Genomic DNA, 19,602 nt, shown 5'->3' on the forward strand with positions numbered 1-19,602 from the left:
GCATAAGGTCCTCATGTCCATGCAGAGCGATGGGTCAGAGCTGACTGTGTCTTTAGGTGGTACAGACCCTGTCCCCTGCGGCTGCGTGTATTTATAGAACATTGGTGCCTGTTTGGGGACGGTGGGGCCACTGCTGTGGGCTGCCCTGCCTCCCCTCCCAGTGTGGCCCACTGGGCTTTGTTACAAGTGACAACTGGGTTAAGGAGTGTCGGCCACATTGCTCCGAGGTGACATCTTCACACTATCCACTGGGACCGTGTTCTTTCAGCCCAGACACAACCATGCTTCTGAGAACACGATCATCTCAGCCTTCTGGCAGGGCCACAGGGATTGGTGCGTGAGGGTGTCCTGAGCAGTTCCCTTGCGCTGGGTGACAGCTGTCGCGGGAGGCTGCAGCCACACCTGCCTCAGGTAGGAGGGCATTCCTCGGCTTTTACAGACGCTCTTGACTCTAAAATTGGCACTTGCTGAGGTCTCACAACGCTACTGTTCCCAATGACTTATTTGTCCTTTCCCTTCCAGTAGTAGTAAGATATGCATGTGCTCACGTGTGTGTGCATATGTACATGCATGTGTGAATGCATGTGCATGCGTATACATGCATGAGTGCATGTGTGTGCACACACGTGTGCATATGTGTGCGTGTATGTGTGCATGTGCATGTGTCTGTGTGTATGTGTGCACATGCCCATGCCCAGGTGGGGTCTCGTAACTAAACTTGTCTGGCACAGGGGTAGGGGCTGCTGGAGTGAGGATGCTCTGTGCAAAGCCATCCCTCTGCTAGGATGTAGCTCAAAGGTCCTGTTTATGGTCACTGGCCCTTACCAGACCGGGGTCCCGGGAGGACAGAGCCTGTGTCATGTTCCTCCTGTGTCTCCGGCACAGAGTCAGTAACTGGCCAGGCAGGTTGATGGTGAGCTGCTCCTGTACCCCTGCATCCGGGGTGGGCTGTTGGTAAATCAGCATGGCTGCTGGGGCACAGCAGACTTGGGGGGCAGCTGGAGTAGCAGCCTGGGCTGGAGGAGGCTGCCAAGGGGGCCCGTGGGCCCCGGCCCCAGCCTGCATTCTGCCACTTCTCAGCCATTTCCTTTCCAAGAAGAAGGAGGGCTGGTCAGCTTTTTAAGGCTAGCTGTCTGTTGAAACTCATCACGCTCCTCTGTGTCGTCTGCTCAACACAACTGAACACCTGGTCCTCGGACAGCTTCACGGGTCTCCCAGGCCTTGCGCTGACCCCAGCTGGACATACCGGGCAGCAGGTATGACAGACTTTTCACTGTCAAGGAGACCTGTCCTGCTGAAACTGGGCACATGCCCTGGTTTTCCTGCATTGTCCGTGAAGCACTCCACCTGAGCCCTGCTGCTGGGACCTGGCTCTGGCCGGGGGCTGGGCGTCCGGCAGTGTAATGAAGGCCACGGCCAGAGGCCTTTGCAGAGATGGGCATCACCTGAGGAACGTCAGGCTCCGGCTGGGTTTGGTTCTACTGGGAATCCCCAAGACGAAGCTCCGGCTTTCGTTCCCGGGTCTCCGGGGAAGCGAAGGCTGGGTCAGCGTTTGACACCCTGGTGAGGACAGAGGTGGTCTCATCGTGGCCCAAGAGGGTCTCTGGCTACAGAAGAAGAGCATTTGGGTGGGCTTTGCGGGGTGCCCCGTGCAAAGGGACCAAAAGCTGTGGCCTGGGAGCTCCAGGTGAGACAAGCGTAGATTCCTTAACATTTGACCTCAGAGGCTTTGCAGCCTGGGACTCTCGTTGTGAAGGCCACCCAAGACAAACCAGGAATTTGTTTTAAACTATTGCCCCGAATTTGAAGAAAACACTGGATCCAATACGCTAGGGGTGGCCAGAGCTGCAGGCTTTCCAGATCTGGCTGTAAAGTTGTATGATTTATTGAATCACAGGCATGTTCTGCTTTTATTTGTTTTGCACACTTTCCCCATTAGAAAACAAAGCACGGCAATTAGAGGGTTGTCCTGTATTTAGGGGTTTTACATCTCTACTTGGTGATTTGGTGTGTGTGGCAGCTTGGCCACAGCACCCTGAAAGGGTCTGCTTGAATGTGTCTACATAACACTTCCCAGCTCAGAGCAGCTGTGGAGCAGTAAGAAAATGCTGGCAAAACTCACACCTATTAGCCTTGCCATTCACACCTGCCGTTTCTCTCTGTCCAGGTGTGGGGTTAACATTAGCACTGCTGGTATTTGCAAGGATTCTTTATGGAAAAAAACAAAAAAAGAAAAAACCCCAAGATGCCTAATCAGAAATTACCTTACTGGTAGTAAAACCTAAATGCATAAGAATTTATAAAAATAGATTTCTGTGAAATGCCAGGCAACAGATCTGGATGCATCCTGGCAGATTGGGACGCCCGAGGCCGACCTGCGCCAGGTTCTTCTTACGTTAATAAATATTCATTTTGTTTTTCTGGGGGGGTTCCAAGCACTAGGCAGAGGGTCCTGGTTGTAGAAGTAAGATCTACTTCTATAGCAAGAATTTCGGATTCCTTCCTAAAACTGTAACTCTTTCCTGACAATTCAAACCTCAGTGCCATGTCAGCTGCAGGAGGTGGGGTTGGCACGTACATTCTTCCCAGGGGAGCTGAGCAAAGCCAGGTATGAATACAGCCCTCTCAGCCCTTGTCAGCCACCCTTCCTTTTGGACACGCAGGAAAAGCTTCGTTCAATATTGATATCGTTTCAATACACTGAAACAACAACAAGTCAGAAGTCATATAAAATGTGTGTACATGCTATTTCTTCCCGGTTTTACCTTTTTTGACCAGAAGAGTCAATATTTTAAAAGGATTTCATCTCCCTTCAAAGCCTACAGCCAGTCACAGAATGCATGTCCCCTTGTACCAAGGTGGTTCTTCCCAAGGTGAAGATGACATTATGACTAGTATTCAAAACATCTATTTCCACTTGTGTTCAATTTAGCAAATTTGGAGCTTGGAAAACCTTAAAATAATTCTTCTTCATCTGGCAGGGTGTAGTAATATTGTTCACAATAGGTAAAAATAAATGCTTTGTCATCTAACAAATATTTTAAACCAAACCAGCAGATATATTTCAAATATGTTTCACTAAAATTTATTTGAAAGTTGAAAGAGAAAAAAAGGGAATGAGAAAGAGAGAGAGAGAAAGAAGGAGGAGGAGGAGGAGGAGGAGAGGGGAGGGACCCTCAGTTGCAGCTGTTTCCAGCGTTTGGGCACAAATATTCTTTCATTCCTTTGCATGATTTCGATAAAATTAGGTCAAAGAAATGTTCATTTGAAAACAGTGCTTTGTCATATTATCTACAACACATGTCTAGCAAATTTATGAATCCAGCATTCATCGGCGTGAAGTCCCCAATCCTAATGAATGGTTTAGACAGCATTGTCATCAATTTTCCGCAGGTGCAGCTGAAGCAATCAGTCACTTCAATCAAAAGCCTCCGTCAACTTGCGGGGCGCTGTCATCCCCCACTCGCTTTGCTGGAAGAGCAGCGCCGCGGCTCCCTGCGTGCTGTTCCGCCCCTCGCCTTTGGGTGGCGCTTTTGAGCAGCTCTTTGCGGCGAGCTCAGCCGCAGGACTCCGCAGCATTCTTCCTCTTCTTCTTTTTTTTTTTTTTTTTACTTTTTACTAACATAATATTTCTTTTGTGATACTATGGAGATAAAATTGAACTGTGTGTTTTAACACACATTACAACAACCTCTTAAGGCAAAAAAGTAAATGCATGTAAATGAGTTACTGAAAGTGAAGATTTGTTGGGTGCGTGGCTGGCGGGGCAGGTGGGGCAGGTGCTGGAGGACCTGCTGCTTTCAGTGCTCAGCTTCTGAACTCCCTCTCCTCTGCACAACAGGCCACACATCTGCTTGCATTGGGGCTCTGAACTTGGAAGCTTTAAGGGTTAAGATTGAAGAAGCAAGCCACCTGGCTCCTTTCACATGCATTTCCTCTGGCATTTCCTCTGCATTCACCCTTTACTTGCTTCCAGCAGCCTCTGAAAAATCTTCTACAGGGCGGGCTTTATTAGCATCGGGAGAGGCACGTTTTATTAAGCACCGTGGTGAGAATTACAGTCCTACTTTTGCAGCTGTCGAGCTGCTTTTCCTCAAAGGGTTAACAGCACCTTCAGACCCTCTGGCTTACCTTAAGAGACTCAGGAAAGGACCTAAGAAGGAAAAACCTTGGCTGTTTAATACAATTGAAAAATAACCTTGTTAACAAAACTCTATACAGTCCGAAAAGGACTTCAAAAGTACCAGCAACATAAAGAGAAACCTGCATATGCCAAAGACGAACATGCCCGTCTTCATCCTGAGACACCACCAGGTGCCTTCTAAATCTTTGAAATATATGGATAGACAGAAAGCACTTAGCGTCCGTTCCTCCATGATGAATAGAGTTAACCTTTGTAGTTTGCCAAAAGTCAGTAAGCTTTCCTTTCCTTTCTATTTCTTTCAGTAGAACCACCAGGACTAGAAATGCAGGTAAGAACAGATAAACTCACATTGTCTTGGCATTGTGTGTGTGTGTGTGTGTGTGTGTGTGTGTGTGTGTAACAATGCAGTCAGACCCCTGGCTGCAGCTGGTAGGAGACGTGTTAATATGAACTTACTTAAATTATCAGATCACTTTTATTGGCAGAAGCACTTGAATTTATTAAGCTGGTGTGAAAAATATTTAGGTGTCTTTCTCTTGCAGACATCATTAATGGTCAGTTACCCCAATAGTTCTGTGGCGACACTAAAAAATACACGTGCTTTCTGAAGAATGCAAATTCTAAGGACTATAATAAAAACGTACTTTTTAATAACTAGCTGTGTCACTTTGCAAATAGCTTTGATGTAGGACTCCTGCCTGCAGAAAGTTGAAGCTACCTCCATGTCATCTGTGGCTACGGTGATGGTGCCTTCCCCGAGAGAGCAATTAGGTGGAGGCTGGAGTCCTAGGTAATATTTGAAAGTACATGTACGTCTGCAGCTAAAGGGAAAAAGGGCTGTGATCATCTGTGAGGAGAGGAGAGACTTCCAACAGCTCCCACCTCTTAGGTGCTTGATAAAAATGCAGTCGGGGTACCTGGAGTCACAAGGGTTGGCTTTTCCACTGAGAAATGAAGAGAGCCATGCAGCCCCCAGCCGGGCTTGCTGGGTGGAGCCCGTGCTTTGGCTGTTTGGTGGAGTCTGAAGTTAAAAGGTCCTGTCTGCTGCTTCTCTTGTTTGTGTCACTTGTTAAAGATCCCTGAAATGTACCGTCACAGGTCCCTTTCAATATATTACACTGAACTAAAGCAGTCAGTTGCATTTCTGCTACCCTGATTTCCTAAAAGGGCTTGTGGAATAGATCTTTTTTTAACTACCAAAATATAAAAACATTTGACTTGCTATCAGTCTTCACGTAACTGTAGGGCTTGTAATAAAAAATGAAGTGAAATTGAGTGTCCATAAGGCAGACGAATGGGTGCATGGGAAAGAATCAACAATCTAGTCAAAAATCGGTGCCGTCTTAAAGGAGAGGCTTTGTAGTGTGCGTGTTGACGTCACGCTCTCCCTTAGGCTGTTTCTGCATCACAGAGAAGGCAAATCTATTTGATTTTTCTCCCTCTTCCAATCCAGAAGAGAATTCTTTGTTCTTTTTGTTTCTGTTTTCTTTCTAAAAGGAAGGAAATTAATATTGTCTTTTCCCCCATGAATATATGTGGTGAAAATATTGCAGTGTGTTTTGACTAAGCATGCAAAACGCTTTATCCATCAGAGCAATAGAGTAGAAATGAAAGCACTGTGTCTTTAAAAGTGCCTGGGTGTCCAGGTACACCGGGAGATCGGTAAAAGCGTGGACGAAGCACAGTGTGCGTAGACAAATGTCTTCTCATTGTGTGATGCGTGAAGCCATGATAGATGGTTTCTAACAACAAAGCGTGGCCATAGAGACAAAATTAGTGTTGTTTTAATTACCAGTGTCTGTAATGTTATCTACCCATAACTGGCTGAAATAGCCCGTCACAGAGGGTCGCAAGGCTGCTGGAGCTGGTCCTTCCACACGTGGCGGCCATCGGCTCCCCAGTCACCACAGGGTGCTTAGGAAAAAGTTCAATGCTCCACTCGAAGCACTTACATATAGCAAACAAAATGTTTCTTGTTTAAGAGAAATGCCTTTATCTTTTTCTTTCAACGCGAAGGAACAAGCAGATTTTATTAAATGCTGTTTGGAGGTCAGAAAAATGGGCAGCAAAGGGAACTGGCCTTGACATTCTTCCGCAAAAGTTTATGCTCTTGGCGCAGTGTTTTTTGTCAGTCACAAATAGCATCATGACTCTAACAGGGAGGAAGATTCTTTATTTTTGAAACCTCCTTGAGCTGAGATGGGCCGCTCTTCAGACATGAGTAAGTGTGTGTTGTGAAGACGAAGTCTCTCTTACTTTCTGAGCTTTGCGGGAGATGAAAGATAGGCCGGCTTCTGAAAACGGCCTGCGTGGCACGTGCTATAAATGGGCAGGAGAAGCAATCGAGCTAATAGATTACAGTAATTATCCAATCTTTGGCTAGTTTGTATTGGCAAACTATAAATACAGTACACATTAGAACAAGGTGCTTACAGAATGTACATGAAAGGTCATTGTAATTTGCAAGTCGCTAGTCATTAGAATATGCTAAAAACCATCGCTTCAGGGCTCACGTTTTAATGATGAATACATTGATTATTAAGTAGCAGAGGAAAAATGTACCAGAGTGGCTGTGGTGCGATGATAGGTCGCTTTATTTTGGGAAGGAAATCAACTCGGCTTCAGAACGCAGGCATTGAGGGGTATAATTGCAGTGAGGAGAATTCCTCAGAGGAGCTTGGCACATATTAAAAGCAAAAACTTGAGACATGTTTGTGATAAGATTACTAATAAATCTCTGGTAAGTCTTAGACTCCTGACAATAATACAGCAACAGAGCACTTCATCTTCCCCAAGCCTTAGAATTTAAGATCAGTCACAAGCAATCTAAATTACGACTGACGCTAGACAGATGCAGTGCTGGACGGGGCTGCTCGTCATAAATCTCTCGTTCCTTATATGCAAATTAAACTCCATTTTAAACGATAATTTTTCACATTGTGATCGCCTTTATTTGCAAAATGCTGGTGACTTTTAACGGGGAGAGAAAAAGCCAGGCTCCAGATCGGGAGTGATTTCGTGCGAGAGGGGCAGCTGGAGCGTGTAATCTGGGTGCCTCAGACTTTGGAGAGAAGTTAGGGGCCAAGTGGGGCTGAGCCGGCCTCACTGTGCCCAGCAGCTGCCTTGGCAACTGGCTGTGGGGGCTGCATGAATGCTGCAAGCTCTCACTTGTTCTTGCTGAGTGGGAGTGGAGCGCCAGCCGCTGCTTGCATTTTCTCTGGCCCCCTCCCCTGGTGCAGCTTCTGTCCGGTGGAGCGTCTGCACTCTAGCCTTGGTTCTCCTAGTTGGCATAAAACCCCTCACCTGGCTTTCCCAAGTGTCCTTTTCCAAAAGGGAAGTCAGCGTGGACACGGGCCGTGCTCCTGAGCGTGGAGCCAGCCAGCCAGCAGCCATTCCTGCTTGTCTATTTGCACTTTACAGGTAAAGCAGCTTCCATCCGCCCGCATCCTACAGACGGTTCCTCCTCGTCGCAGCCTGTGTGCTCTTGAAACGCTTGTTTCTCAGGCACTGAAGTTTTACTGTGGGCTGTAGGTGGGAAACTTGGGAAGAATAAAAAGGGTTTTAAACCAGTGGGGAGTGCCTGCATTTCTGAAATTGATTATTCCACTGCGTCACCCATCGACGCCTGGCGTTTATAGAACACGCTTGTTCTCTTGGGTGGAGCCAAGGGACAGTGAGACCCGGTTGTTGAGGCCTCTGCAGGTCCCCAGGGACAATGCCGCTGGCTGGCATTGATCTGGCAAAAGAGCAAAGCAGGGGGTTTTCACACCCCACTGGGCTCTTCGGTGCAGCTTGGCACAGTTTCGTTCTTCATGTACTTCCAGGAGAACGTCAGGGCCCAGGGGCAAGGTGGCCAGGGTGTTCCCTTCCAGGCAGTGACCCCAGGCTGCAGATCTGCGTCCAATCAGAGGCCCGCAGATGCCTGTCTTCCCTGGTGCTGTGGGGATGAGTCTCCACTTATTTTCCGCTGTTTTCTTGGATGGAAGGTGGCAGGTCCCAAGAGAGTGTGTGAAGTCTGTGTTTGTGCTTCTCTTTGTGTATCTGTCATTCTGCCCCCACACTCGGCGCACACACACACATTCTGCAAGTTAACAGACTTAAAACAAAAACCAAGTGCTTGCTGATCAGTGTTGATCAGAGCCTGTCCAGGAGGAAGGGACGGGCGGCTCCTCGGGGGCGATGCCGTGAGAACCAGGTGGTACAGCTCGTCCCCGAGGGTCTGTGCAGCCCCGTGATTTCATCAGCTTCTGCATTAAGTGGCAACACCGCGCCAGGGTAAGAATATAAATATGCTTTACAAGTCTCAGCTTCCGATCGTAAGAATACATCCTGAGTGGATGTCAATTTACAACAGGTGCTTATCAAAGGTGAAAATGCTTGCAAATCAGAAACAAACTTTAGAGCTGTGAACATATTTCAGCGATGGCTTTTGCAAGGGCTGTGCTTGATGCCGTGCATCAATGTGGTTCCTCGTCAGCGTCTCCACGAATGTCTTCCCTGGGCTCGCCACAGGGAAGGGGATGACAGCTGAGCCTCAGGTTCTGGTGTGAAGATGCAGATTTGTGTAATGAAGTCCATATTGACCAGGGGGAACAAAGACATCCAATGTGCCCTCCATTCCAGGAGAGATCTTTACTTTCTTTTTCTTTCATGAGAGACCCTTACTTTCAGAAGAACTAATATTTTCATTAATGGTGTGTTTCTACCAGAAGGCAGGCATCCTCTAATCACCTCTGCAGTCTGTGATAGAAATATTTTCCAACTGTCCTGTTCTTGATGACTAACTGTGTTATACCCACAAAATAGGGACATGGCTTATTTTCCTGGTCTGCCTGCCATAAGCAGTGAGTTCCTCAGTATAATTGGGCGTTGTGTGTTTTTTTCTGAACTGCACTTTTTTTGTTTCAGCTTTAAAACTGTCTCCACCCCCTTGCCCCCCAAATATTTAAGGTTTGCTTGCAAGATGTACTTGTTGTGCAGGGAGTAATTAGCCTGTACAGAGATATTAATTAACATGTTGGAAATGTTTTCTTTATTAATGAGAAATTCACACATTCTATTTAAATTAATTTGTATAGTTTAAAATTAATTTATCCTGGCCTTTGATGACCTCAGATCTCGTAAGACAAAACTGGAGTATTGTACTAACCGTTAAACCATTCATTAAACATTTTATGCAAATAGTGTTTGTTTATAAACAAATTAACTGCAAGGATTTTCAAAACAGGTGCTGTGTTGTGAATGCGTACTAAATGATGTGGTACTGAAAGAATTAATTAGACCTTCAGATGTAATTAGTTGCAATAATTTGCGTGATTAGCGGCTTGGTTAAGAAGTAAGACACTCGCATTGTAATGCATGGGAGAGTCACTGCACGGGCTTTGTCTTTCAGGGTGAGGACGAGCCTTCTCCACGTTTAGGAAATTTTTCAAGAAATTGCTGACATCGCTGGAGTTAATTGCCGAGTGTCCTGTGGGGGGAAATGTTGTGTTTTTTCACTTCTTTCTTCCTTGGTTTCTCCCACCGCGTAGCCACTGGATGTACTGCTGTTTGTTTGCACCTTTATGAATTTTTCAAAGAGAAAGTTGTTAACCCCAGATCTTTTCATACCCAGAGGAAATGGCGGCACTTAACACTGTGAGGGTTAAAACACAGAACACGATGATTACAAGCCAAATGACACACGTCCTGCATTTCCAGACGGGCTGCCGTCGCCCAGGGAACACGATGTGGTTTTGATGTTGTGGTGGGAGTGTCTCCTGTTCTTCCAGGAGAGGGGTGGCCACTGCCTGATGCTGGTGTCCTAGGGGCAAGGCCTCCGAGACGCCCGCACCCCAGCACTCAGCTGGGTTTCCTCTCAGGGCCACATGGCTGCGACACGGCGCTCTGAGCTTCAGGTGGCTGCGTGCCGGGTGTTCACACAGCGTGATCACGTTGGAGACGTCTGAGAAATGGAGCGGGATTATGTCATTCACTCGTTTTCTCGTCCTCTCATTCGCTCACAGACCTTTGTGTGCTCTGGGGGCGCGGTCGTGACTGGTACAGGCAAGGTTCTTTGCTGAGGGAGCTTCATGCCGAGACAAGTGAACAGATGATGTGTTTCAGCTGCTTTTACCTCTGAGTAAATCTGAAGAAAAGGAAATACAGTAATCTGAAAGAGACTGACTGAGAGGGAGGAGAGGGGCTAAGGCTGTATGGTTCTCAGAGGTTGTAAGTGGGTCATGCGGACTGCAAGACTCACTCCGTTCGGTTTCGACGTGAAAGCGCCATAACTGTCACACGTGTTCATCTGTGTGTGGTGGGAGGTGTGTGCTAAACGACCCAGCATGTGCTGCGGAGCCCAGCACGGGCCTCCTGAGAAGCAGGTGCTCAGTAAATCACTACGAAAAACAAAAAATAGCCATGTACTCGATCCGACTCCGAACCTTACTTGTTCACAGGCACGTGCACATGGCATGATTTTGACAAGTTCTAGAGAACTTGGGCGATTCCTCCTCCTTCAAGCACACAATTCCTTTTGTATCCACTCTGAGCAGCTGTCACTCTGTGTCCCTCCCTAGGCAATGGTGACATCCTATCTTGAAGGAGACAAGGTAGAGGTAGGTGATTGCTGCAGGGGCGGGCCTAGCGTGTGCAGTAAGCTCATTAGTTGTGTGTGTGTGTGTGTGTGTGTGTGATGTCCCTACTGTTCCCGTAACCTGTTAACTGGCAGAAGGACTTGAAACGCGTGGTTTCACGTTGTATGAAATGCTCCTGGAAGGGATGCCTGGGTCAGACTGTCCCTCCAGGGCCAGGCTGAATGACACTGGGCAGGTCTGGGGTGGTGTCTGAGTCCCCTTCCGGCTCTAGAAATCAACAATTCTACTCTTGACCTCGAAGAGATTGAGGATTTAGAGACGAAACTTGTGGGTTTCCATAAGACCAGAACTTTCCCTCTGAATTTCTTGGTGTTTGATTCAGTTCATCCTCATTTCCAGCTGGTATTTGCAAAGCAGTCTTTAAAATAGGTCCTTTTTGGATGATGTTTGAACTTGAACAAAATTAATATTTTTGTGTCATGAGTAGCTGCACTGCATCACTCTGGGCAGTGAAGGATGAAAAGTCAAAGAATGTGGGCTGCTTGATTAAAATGAACAATCAGGGAAAGTTCTGGAAGATGGATGCGGAGAGCTGTTAATTTATGTGGACTCGATTCCAATTGCAAAGGAACATTTTTTTTCCCTCTGAAACTTTTAAGATATTAGGTTTTAGAGCTGAACCGGTGCCCCACTCCACTTAACACAGAGGAGGATTTGATTGTACGTGGCGGCTTGCCCTTCCGGCACGCCGCAGTGTTGCACACCCAGCTCCTGTCCGGGTGCTGGGGGGCAGGCCACTTTCTCACACTCGGAGAGGCACTTCCTGTGGGCCGCTCCACGGACCGTGAGCACTGATGAGTGTTTGCTGAGGTCTGCGGGGCACAGCCCCCGGGCACTGCCCGTCCCGCACGCTCAGGCTTCCTCAGCAGGTGGTCCCTCTGAAACACCCTTGACGGCAGCACTGGGGTGTGATCATGACCTGTCTGTGTGTATCCTTGGGAAAGTTCTGGCCTTCACAGTCCAGCACCTGATTCAGCCTCTGCATGGGCCCGGGACCCACCTTCCTCCCACAGGCTTCCCCCAGCATCTCCTCTCCCAGGCCGGCAGGCTATGTGTGCATCGTGCATGCTTCTGTGTCTCGGGTAGCCTCGAATCTCATCTGACGGCGATGCTTATCGGCTCTGTGGACTCACTCACTGTCCACATGCTGCCAGGGCAGAACCTTGTTGGGCATCTCCTCTCTGCTCTGTGCCTCGGTTTCCCCACCATAGAGTGACCAGTGCTGTGCATGAGAGCTCCTTCCGATGGGTACTTTCTGAGTCTATATTTGGCCCTGAAACAATTATAGAACCAGCGGATAAGGTAGACCACGGCATTTCCTTTCCTTCCCTGTGTGCTCTTTCATTTTTGGCTACACGTTTATTTTGGGTCATTCTCTCTCTCTTCCCTGTGATGTATGAAAAAACAGTGTTTAAAATAGACCTTGTAGAATAGTATCTGGATTTGAACAGAATTCTATTCAAATATGTACTTAAGTGTGTTTGGGTGAAAACGACTTGAAAAGGGCATATTCCTTAGACTTAGGTAGCTGGAGATGAGGTGCAAGGGAGAAGGGAGTAAGTGTCCATGTGTCGTCTGGGGTCTGGCTGCCTGGAACACAGAAATGGTGGTTCTTTGGTGGGAGGGTTTGGGCGATGTTAAAAACTGGGACATAATCTCAACAACCAGAGTGATTAATGCTAACAGTCGTCTTCCAACAGCCACGAGATCTTTAGTATCTAAAAAATATATGAGGCTTCAGTTGAAGTTTTTATTGGAGAGATGCATCGGGGTTCTATTTCATGTTCACTCAGCTGAAGGCAACCTTGAGGGCGGGATGGAAGGGGGCTGAGGTGGGCGGAGACAGGGCTGAGGACAGAGAAGCAATATCCTGGCAGACAGACGTGCCTTAGAAAACTTGTTGGCCCGTGTTGGCTTACGGAAGGTGTGGGCAAGGCAGCTTGACTGGCGTCAGCCTGGCTGTTGGTCTCACTTGTGCTCCCACTTGACTGGGTCACCTCTCCACCGATTTGTGCGTGGACAGTGCAGAGAGGATGAGCTGTGCCTGCAGGGCTGTTGTGAGAGAGCGTTTGTGGAGCAGCCATGGCGTGAGCACTGTCCTACTGAACCTATTGTCGTCACCCTCTGGTTTTCAAACGCCCTTTTCAGTTGGGGTCTGCCCTTTCTCTGCCTCCCCCACACGCTTTGGAAGGGCTAGTTGCTTTTCACAGGAACTGCAGACGGTGTGTGTTCTGTTATATGCGGTTTTAGCCAGAACATCTCCAACGGCCATTTCAGAGAGGGAGTTAGAAGCTCAAGGAGGAAGCCATGCCAGCGGTCAGTGCAGGAATTCACTGATCTTGCCCAAAGATGGGTGGCGTCCAGCATTTCCAGGCTCAGCTGATGTCTCTGGCTGGTAAGGGGTAAGCCTGTCAGAGCAATGCCCTCACCGTGCACTTTGTATCTGCTTGGAAATCCCTTCCTCATCTGAGACACAACAGTGACTCCACTGACCGCCGCCCATCCTCTGACCTCCTGGGGTGGCACCATCTGGAGGCCGCACTCCATGGCTCCTGCCTCCGGCGAGGTGGGCGGGGTGCCAGCTCCCCTGGTCCACAGGCACCCGCGGGCTCAGTCCGTGTCCAGAGGTAATTGTATGAGGCACCATGTGGTTTTTTTGTGCCTCCCTGATAAAGTGTGTATGTTCCAATGATTATAGGAATTTTATTTTCATCTGGGCTTTATATTACTATAAATATTTTGCATTTACCAAATCAAGTGGTTGCTATGTAGAGATCATAACTTCTGGGACCTACATTTGCTTCAGATGATGGGCAAATTATAGACTACAATATGTGATCAAACCGCAGTATGGGGACCTTAAACAGAGTGAGCCCTGAGGACGGAGGCTGCTTAAAACTATGGGGGATGGAATAGATGGGAGTTTTAGCAAAGCCATCCCTGATTCCAGCAGATAAATTATGCTCTGCCTTTTTGTATCTCTTTGGGACTGTACTACATAAATTATGACCAAATATAATTTAGGCTATCAGCCTATATTTCTGAACATCCATCTTGTACATTTTAAGTACAAAATTACCATTTTGCAGAAGTATAAAATTGAGACAAATTTTTTTCCATCTGTGCATTTAACTTCTGCATACTTTATAGCAGCTAAAGGGTTCGAGAGGCCCTCATTACCATCCAGAGGGCGCGTTAGCCCCGCGACTATATAATTGTATTAAGATCTACATAAACGGGAATCAAGTTCGAGCGGTAGTAGGATGTGGAATTATATATTCTTTCTTAAATGGAGACGTAACTTTCACATATCACTGCTCCTCTCTGCTTTCCTGAATAAGAGTAACTTTATAAATTCAAGTTGCTGATGACAGTCTGTGTTTGTGAAAAGCCCTTTCAAAACTTGCAGAGCAAGCCCGGCTCCCGGTGGCAGAGGGGCTCACCTGGGGGCTTCCGGAGACCCCCAGACTGCTGGCCTGGACTTGAACCCTCGTGTGGTCACAGAGATGGCAGGCGACCTGTGGAGCCTCAGTCTGTTGTCATGTAAACACCGTGTACCTCAGCTTTCTGAGTAATGTCAGGTGGGGACCTCACACAGCCCTGTGCCCACCCACCAGGGATGAGGCATGGTGCTTCCTGCTACGACTTCCAGTCACTGGCTCCTCAGAAGGCCGGGGGGCGGGGGGGGTCTCTCTGGAGTCAGAAGCAACGAGGACAGGGAGGTGGGGAGCTTCCTCCCAGCTGCCTGACAGATGGAAGTCTTGGCGAGGGACCAGAGCAGCCTACAGGCTGGATTTCCTTGAGAGTCCAGGTGACACCGCTCTGCTGACCCTCATGGATGGTTTCTCGGGCGTTGGACTGCTGTGTTCGAGCTGGAATGGAGCCTCTTACGATTCATGCCATGAAGCGATGGTGGAGAGGGGTGACGCCAGGCTGCAGTCCCTTCGGGCCGGGTGGGCCGCGCTGTTCCAGCTTCAGCTTGTAGCCCCTCGCCCCCTTGCTACCACAGTCAGTGCTCCTGAGACAGTTTAGGGAATGTCTTCCTTCTCTTTCTTTGCGTGCTGTGCCGCAAGGCCGTGTAGCTGTGCAGGGACGGGTCCCATGCCTCGGTTTCCCCATACGTGAGTTAGAGAGTTGGACAAGGTGACTTCTGAGTTCTTTCCAGTACTGCCTGGCTCTGTGTCCCCGTCCCTCTGTCTGTTGCAGTCCTGTGGCACCAGGGCCGGTGGACGGAGGTCCCCTAACCGGATGCCGCTGCTTCCTGGGGACTGTGATGGACTGTTTGCACAGACCAGGGACGTGACACGTGGAGTGGGAGCTGAGGGCTCCTGGGACTCTGACCCCCAGGGCAGCGGGGGGGCCGTGTGGGAGCCCGAGTCCTCTGAGCAGTGTCTGTGGTCAGATACAGTTTGGCTGCTACCCGGCCAGACTGTGGGGCGGGCAGGGACAGGGGGACAGCGAGCATGTGGCCTCATCGTCAGGCGTTTCTGGTCCGTGTGCGTGTTTTGGCCTCTGTCTTGTGCTGGTTATCAGGTGGGGGGTTGTCCCCCAGTGGGTTCGGGGGCTGGGGGAGCACGTCTGCTGTCATGGACCCGCCTGTGGATTCTTAGACGGCCTCAGCGACTGACCTCAGGGTCGCTCAGAGCACACAGAGCCCTTCCAGGCGCCTGCCCCCAGCACACACACAGGAGGCCACAGACTGCAACTTGGGGAGCGAGGGGGGTCAGTGTCGGGCGCTCCATGAGGAGCCAGGAAGCGAGTGCATGTCCAGAGCACCCCTCGCCAAGGCCCATGCTTCACACACAGTTTGCTGGGCCTGCTGGTCCCCCCTTTGTCTGGAACAGAGGTGCTGGGGGCGCAGGGGGCCAGCACGCAGGCTGCACCCAGAAACCAAAGCCTTGAGGATGAGGATGAAGATGATGGCCTCCCCCGCCTGCCACACCACCCCTGAGTCTGTCCTGGGCTCGGAGGGGGGCCCTGGCAGGCGTGCACCCCGCCCTCGTTTGCACAGCACCCGCTTGATTCCCGCACAGACCAGTGACCTCTGGAAGCCCCTGCTTTCCCACTTCACCGAGGTTACTGTGCAGCCTTGAGTCCTCCCCTGATTATCTTGAAGCCTGTCAAGCTGTACGGTTGTCCCTCCCCTTTGCTCTTTCTTCCTAATAGACATGAAACAGTCCAGTCAATAATATTTTACTTGTCTTCCCACCGTGTGTCTCTTCTTCTGATCAGTTTAGGCGGGTTGACTGCAGAGAGTCAGAAGGGAGGTTAAGATCTGAAAAGTTCAGCCAAATGTTATCAGCCGCAGAGATGTTGCTAAGGGAAGGGCCCCCCGGCCCTTGGCGACCAGAGCCAATGACAGCCGCGAGTGGCTGATAGCATCAACGCCTGTCAAAGAGCCAGGCGTTTGCGGTTCCTGTGTAAACGCAAACACCTGTACCCAGTCAAGCTATGATGGTTATCCTCTCTTTCTCTGTCATTCCCTTTGGATCCTTCCTTGAAGGGGCTGCCAGGACGTTCGAGCTGTGAGTTGATTTATAAAGTGAAGGGTCTCTCCGAAACTTTGGCATGGATGGGGAGCCTGACTGAAGCCTGCCTCTCCTTGGGGGGGCCGCACATTTTGACAATGGTGAAATGGACAGTCTTCTTTTAATTGCATTTTTGAACCCGTGGCACCAGCGGCCTGAGCCGTGGGAAGTGGGGCCTCGGTGTTCTTTTACTGCCTCCGTGTGCCCCCCTGAAAGGACGCGTGGTACTTGTTGAGACTTTCGTGTGATGAATGAGATCAAAGTGACTCCTAAGTAGTCGGAACACAGTACGCGCGTAGCTGAGATAGTTTCAGGATTGAAGAGGCAGCTCCAAACTGGGAAAGAAGCCTAAGCATAGGGCGGACTCCAGCCCTGCCCGGTCGTGCCGGCGGGTGGCAGGTCTCCCCAGAGAAGCTTCAGGGCTTCAGGCTTCCATCCTCAGCCGGGTGACCTGGAGGAGGGCGAGGACGCCCTTCCCAGCCTCATCCCGGCCCCTCCGTGTGGTGCCTTTGTGGCCCTCAAGGGCACGTGCTGGCCTCCGCTCGGCAGCACCACATTCATTGCTCTGAGTGTCCCATCACAGCAGGAGAAGGCACAGCTGCCTGAGGGCACGGTTAGGCCACGCTGTCCCCTTGCCCAAGTGGCCACCTGCATGTGACCGTGGCTTGGGTACATCTGTCGGCCCCGATGGCTAATCCTCAATGATGAGCAGCTGGCAGCTTGGGGAGGGGCAGGACAGCAGAGGGGTCTGGCTCACAGGCTGCAGTTAGGGCTGCTGGTTAGGAGCAGTGTCGGGATTAGACCTGGGCGGGCCGGGACAGGCTGGGCGGGGCAGCGCCCTTGAACTGTGCCTCCTGGCACCGTCGTGCACACATGTGAAACGAGGGTGAGGGCATGTCAGAGCGCTGGTGAGGATTATGGTGGCTGCTGTGTTAGGGGGAACAGTGGAACAACTGGGCTGTGACATGGGGATGTGTGGCCGACGCCTGGCACGCAGTGTGACTGCACCTCTCTCCTGTTACTCTCCATCCTCCAGCCTAATGCAGACCTAGGATTCGTGGCAGAAGTCAGGTGTCCAGCCAGTGTCAACTCAAAGCATCAAGGAAGAGCCCATACACAGCAGTTTGAGCAAGAACACGCATGTCCAGTTGGCGTGCGTAATGTCCTGTGGGGTGTCCCAGGCTCCCCTGGAAGTCCAGGCGATGGGCAGAGGACACGGCCAGCCTTGTGACTGGTTTCCATGCTGGACGTCCATCGGTCAGTGTGAAGGTGCTCGTGGTGGTATGGGATGTAGAAGGTGGCAAGAGTGGTGATTCTCAGGCCATCAAGGTGATGGGAACTGAAACTTTTTTTTCCTATGAAGTTTGAGGTATACAGGTTCTACAGTTCTAATTGTTTCCATAGATTTTAATTAGAAATAAAGGGGTGGCCATGAGACAGGGCTCAGATGACACGTGCTGGGGAGGGGCTGTCACGCCTGAGGGAGGCTCAGGTGTGTTGTGGCCGCCGGGCTGGGGCTGACTGCTGGACTGGCAGCTGACAGGCTGGAGCTGTGTGCCCAGCCTCTGTGGAGGAGGTCCTGTCCCGTCCCTGTCCTTTGGGCCCCACGCAGCCTGGGACACTTGCTGCTTCCGAATTGGGCAGCGGCACCTCAAAGCCCTGCCTTCTCCACAGCGACTGGCGTGGGTCTCCCCTCCGTTTGGGAGCCCAGCAGGACCTGTCCCCACAGCCGGGTGAGTGTGCTGTTCCATCTGTCACCACAAAATCGTGCGACCGTGCGGGATTTGTCATGCATGCTGGGCTTAAACTAAGACTTAGTGTTTGCCTAATGGGGTGACCGACTCTGCCGTGTGCCTGGGACTTCCTGGTTTCAGCACCGAATGTCCCATGGCCTGGAACCCCTCACCCCAGGCCAGCCGGGAGGGTTGGCTGCCCAGGCTACCGGAAAAGCATCTCCTGCCTTGACACTTTGAAGGGGAAAAGCAGCAGGAAATAAGAGACCGAGGTAACCATGGCCAGGTCCTAAGAGTTCAGAGGATGCGGGCAACTGGAGGGCCTAGGGTGCTCCTTCCAGAGCATATGGATGGCTCCCGAGCTGCCTGGAGCGAGATTTATCCCGACTGAGAGATACGTGACCAGGGAAATTGCATTCTCTCCCTTACGCACACAAATTTATTTCATTTCTAGAAACACTTAATTCCTTTAGAGAAACCTGATTGGAGAGGAAAGAACCAGGAGTTTTGTCGGCTGTGGACCTTGTCCCACAGGTGGGTGCCCGGGCAGCAGACCTGGAGGTCAGGCCCCCAGGGACGGGAGAAGGGGGCTTCTGACCGAGGCCGGTGCCCCTCTCAGACATTCAGCGTGAGCTGCTTCTGGCGGGGGGACCCCAGCCTTAGGTTAAGGGAGTGATGGAGCACAGAGCGGAGCAGCCAGGTCGATGCCTACACTTTTTAACCCTTTCAGGTCAGCTTCTAAGGTGAACATGCAGACATAAGGAATTCATGCTCCATTAGTGTTTATTCTATTGTTGGTAAAAAATTCTGTTTTCCACGCTAACTCCCTGGGGAGTTTTGAGCCCACCCATGAAGACTGGCTGTGTGGGGGCAGGGAGCACACAGGACGGCCCCCTGCAGCCTGAGGTCCACGGCTGCCACGTGGCCCCTCCCAGGTGCTCACCGCAGGGGTCCACGTCCAGGTGAGGATCCAGTGGCTGCATGCTGCCTCCTCATCCTGACAGCTGCCATCCGCCCGGGTGTCGCTCCAGGCCTGGTGTCCGTAAGCACTGAACTTTGAGCCTGTCTGCTCGGCCGTGTCCCCAGCTGTGCCTGATGAAACACGGGAGTGTGCTCCTCTGGACACAACCAGCCCATTGATCTCAGGGCCTCCCGTCTGTGCTGCGTGCTGCCTAGTTTATGGCCTCGAGCCCGCGCGTCCACTTGAGCAATGCCTGCTGGCTGAGTCACCGCCCCCACAGCCACAGGCGGGCGACATCCAGGCCCTCCCGGCTTCTGCTGGGAAGTGGTGTCCTCCTGCCAGATGAAGGGGTGCTTTTCACATTTCTCACAAAAGCAAAGGGTTGCATGATGAAGGTTAACACAACAACCCTCTCTTATTTAAGAGACTTATGTGTGCACAGCTTCAGTGGTGGGGTGTCATTGCAGAGCCCTGTAACTGGCAGACCTCGGGGACCACAGAGGCAGATGACAGAGTGCGCTCAGGGGGAACAAGAGCCGGCTGCCATCCCTGGCTCCTCCCCACAGAGGAGGTCTCCATAAATCTTGGGAGAAGGCAG

This window comes from Rhinolophus ferrumequinum, chromosome 15 (genome assembly GCF_004115265.2).
Source record: "Rhinolophus ferrumequinum isolate MPI-CBG mRhiFer1 chromosome 15, mRhiFer1_v1.p, whole genome shotgun sequence".
Lineage (NCBI taxonomy): Eukaryota > Metazoa > Chordata > Mammalia > Chiroptera > Rhinolophidae > Rhinolophus > Rhinolophus ferrumequinum.